Source organism: Chiloscyllium punctatum, chromosome 7, assembly GCF_047496795.1.
Source record: "Chiloscyllium punctatum isolate Juve2018m chromosome 7, sChiPun1.3, whole genome shotgun sequence".
Classification (NCBI taxonomy): domain Eukaryota; kingdom Metazoa; phylum Chordata; class Chondrichthyes; order Orectolobiformes; family Hemiscylliidae; genus Chiloscyllium; species Chiloscyllium punctatum.
Genome location: NC_092745.1, coordinates 951,026 through 954,826, shown reverse-complemented (window position 1 = coordinate 954,826; position 3,801 = coordinate 951,026). Strand labels below are relative to the sequence as shown.

Here is a 3,801-nt window from a genome sequence, read left to right as displayed (position 1 = left end):
GACGGTAAATCGATTGGGAAATTACCGAAGGAAACCCAATCATTTCTGTTTCGAGTGTAAGGAATCCCATCTGTTGACGAGACAGAGTCCTCACAGTCAGCACTTTCTCTATTCTTCCTGCCAACAACTTTTCCCACTTCTTATTTGCGAGACAGGAGTTTTGTTTATGAAACGTTCTAAGAACAGGAGCAATCCTCTGAAGCCGTGTCCAATTTAAAGTGGAATGGTTGTCCCTTTCACACGGGAAGAGCCGTTCCTGGGGAAGGATTTTCCATGTGCTGTGTCCCAGGGATGAGCAGGAAGCCGCAGTCGCCGCTCTCTGTTGACAGCGGGGCCTTGGAGAGATTGGGGCCACATCCAGCTGCAGACTCTGCTGAGTTCTCGTGGTTGCAGTGTCGGGACAAGGTCGGTCTCAATGCTTGTAACTGAAATAATTGAGGTTCGAACCACCACAAACTTTCAGCCAATTTGAGACAGTCACTGGCCACGCAGATATCCAAAAGCAGAGTGGTTGAGGAGGCTCCGACAACAAGGACTCACACTGTTTTCCAAGTCAGCCTGGATCAGAGGCCTGAGCAGCGCCAAACACAACGACGAGAACGTAGAAGGACTGCTCAGGTAATGCTAGGCTCAACTGTGGACAGCTGATCTACCACCACTTTGGTAGCTGTGAGATTCGAACCCACGTCTCGATAGAGACTGGAGCTTAAACCCAGCGCCTTAGACCACTCGGCCACGCTACCTTACAGGTGCCCAATGCCAAAATTGTCATTACTAGTGTTTCAGCATCGCTTCACTTCAGGCACGAAGAGATCGTGCATTCAGTCACGAATGTGGTGCAATTTCGAAAGTATTTGAAAGGGTTTGCAAGGTTTGCACTGTTTGAACAATAGCACGAAGTTGAATTGGCTTCGACAGTTTTCCCTGGAGCTTCAGGGCTGAGGAATGGCCTTACAGAATTTTATAAAGTCATGAGGCAGACGGACAGAGAAAAGAGTCAGGGAATAATTTTTCACAAGGCACATGAGTTCAAAGCGAGATAACATTGGTTTAATGTGAGAACAGTAACATTTGAAGGGGATGTGAGGGACACTTGTTTTGAACACAGACATTTCCGTGTGCACAGAATGAATTGCCATATTTAGTAGCAGAGACTGGTGCGTTCACAACATTTCAAGGGCATCTGAAAGGGTTCGGAGAGATAAGGGACAAATTTTGGCAAACATTGGTTAGATTAATTTCGGTTATCTGTTTAGCATTGGCAAGTTAGATAGCAGGGTCTGTTTCCGTTCTTGGCAACTCTGAGATGCTCCAGAAGCTGACACCAGCTTCAATCCACCATTTGCTAAAAACGCGTGCTGTTTGTTCCTCAGCGCGTTTGGCTATTTTTCCTGGAGGGTCGAGTTTGGCCTGAAGAAAAATACCACACAAATTGTCTTACCCCCTCAGCACACCAGCGAATCCAAAAACTCACAACTCTTAGCGTGGAACGGAAGCAAAACAGAAAAGGCGGAACCATTGCCAGACACACTGACATGCTGACTTTGAGGTAGTGCGATTCGTCTATGTCATGTACTGCTCACACAAACGGCAGCGAGACAATTCCAAACCGTGCTTCCGAACATACTGGAGCTTTAATGCATTGTCAACTCCCAGAAAGTGCTCAAGTAACATACAACAAAACAGAACAACAATGAACCATGAGAAGTGAAGATGACCAATTCCATTCTTGATTAAATTGGGTCAACAATGCGCTGGTACCTCCATCTGATGGAGAGGACCAATCCGCAGCCTCCCTGACCAGGACAGGAATGAAGGAAACCAGACGGCTATAACAACGTTTCACACCGTGATTGCCCACCGTTTCATTACAGCAACTGATGCCCGAGCCCGATTCTACCATTTAAGGGTGAGTTACTCTAATTCTCCCATTTACTGTTGCCATGCACCAATTCTCTAATTTAGCTCCACTGTGCTCCAGGTCTCTCATTTACAGATGGCCCGCACCAATTCTCCAATTCAGTGTTGGTTAGCACCATTCCCCTCAATTACTGAAGCCAATTGGCTGAAATCCAAACAAGAAATTGCTGGGGAATCTCAGCAGGTCTGACAGAGCCTGAGAGTGAAGCGCTGTCTCCTCATCTCAGTCCCAAATAACCTGCCCCTAACCCTGAGAGGGTGACAATCAAACCCGAATGAACTGCGGATGCTGTAACATTAACACTCATTTTTCTGCATAGATGCTGCCTGACCTGCTGAGCTTTTCCAGCAATTCCTGAGACAGTGTTATTGTGTTTCAGATTCCCAGACCCACAGGATTAATTTCTCAGCATCTCCCCTCTCAAGCCTCTTACAATCTGGGACATTCCAATGAAACCACCTTTTAATTTTCGCGAATATCGACCCAATTTATTCGGATACTCAGTCCTGGAGCACACGGGCCCCAAATATTGAGCATTATTTTGTGATTCATTCATGTGTTTGGGTCATTGCCGCTGTGTTCCCACGGATTGCTCAGATATAATTGCTCTGGTGAAGGTGACGTTTATTTGCTGCCATTTATTTGGTGAAGATAAACCCACAATGATGTAAGGGAGGGAGTTCCAGGATTTCCAAGCAATGGCACTTGTGGGACTGAGATGTATTTCCAAGCCAGGGTGGGGAGTGGTTTGATGTGGAATTGTCACATGGTGGTGTTCCCGTGTATCTGCTGTGCTCAGCATTCCACATGATAGTGCTGTGGGTCTGGAAGCTGCTCTGGAAGGAACCTTGGGGAATTTCTACAGAGCATCTTGTCTCAGCTGAACTATCCCAGTCAGGCACATGAGCACTAATCCTGTAACCCAGCTCTGAGAATGTAATAGCAGGTGGGACCCACCCTGTACCCCTCATGTGGCCATGTTTGGGAAACCTCGGAGAGTTCAATCTCATTCATTCCATCTCGGCGTTTTTCCCCGTTTGAGATTGCTTTCAAAGTGCAACAGTGCGATGGCAGGGGGTCGAGCCCGGTTTAACTGCTGGGAAGGAGACATGTCCAACCCTTTCCCAGTAATTGGCAAGGTATTCCCAAGGCCGTGATCAGGACCAATTGGATTGGGACTGAAATACAAACAGAAACTGCTGGGGGAGCTCAGCAGGTCTGACAGCATCAGCATCAGATCCCTTCAGTTCTGAAGGACAATCCCTGGACTCCAGAGGTTCACTCGGAGTTCTCCCACAAATGAGTCCACTCCCACTAATTCCCGCCAGTAATTTCTGTGTTATCTGTCAGCTCTCCAGGATCTGCAGTTCTTTGTTTTAAATACAGTAGATGTTGATCAACCGAAAGGGATATTGGGTCAGGTGACGGTCTACCTCATTCATTGGGCAGATCTCAAGGAGCATCTTTAACCGGAGAGGGATCGGGGGGAATTGGAGCCGTTTAGAGAGAGAGTACAGAAGGTAAGACAACTCAGCTCAAAGCACGGCACTTAATGCTGCCCCGATTAAAATATTGAAGATGGCAGAGGGGCAGATGAGCTGAGACAGGGTGGGAGCTGGACGATATTGATGATGTGGAAGGACAGTGTGTGTATCTGATCACATTCTGTCAGTCTGACTAATAGCAGTCATTCCTGGCACTGGATTCACTGAGGGGTGAAGGGTGAGTGAACAGAGCGGACTGTCCCTGTTATTCTGTTCCCGACTCTCCAGCTCCCGCTCTGTTAGTGACCTCTCAGTCTCCCGGGAAATGTGTATTCTCCAATTCTATCCGGTCTAAGGAATATCATTCCTAAATAACTCCTGTCCGGGGTAATAAGA

General features: G+C 47.3%; 1 non-coding gene across 1 annotated transcript; it reads right to left on the bottom strand.

The window, feature by feature from the left end:
• Positions 1 to 661: 661 nt before the first annotated feature.
• Positions 662 to 743, bottom strand: trnal-uaa (transfer RNA leucine (anticodon UAA)). Its single transcript has one exon. It is a non-coding gene; the product is annotated as a tRNA-Leu (tRNA).
• Positions 744 to 3,801: the final 3,058 nt, after the last annotated feature.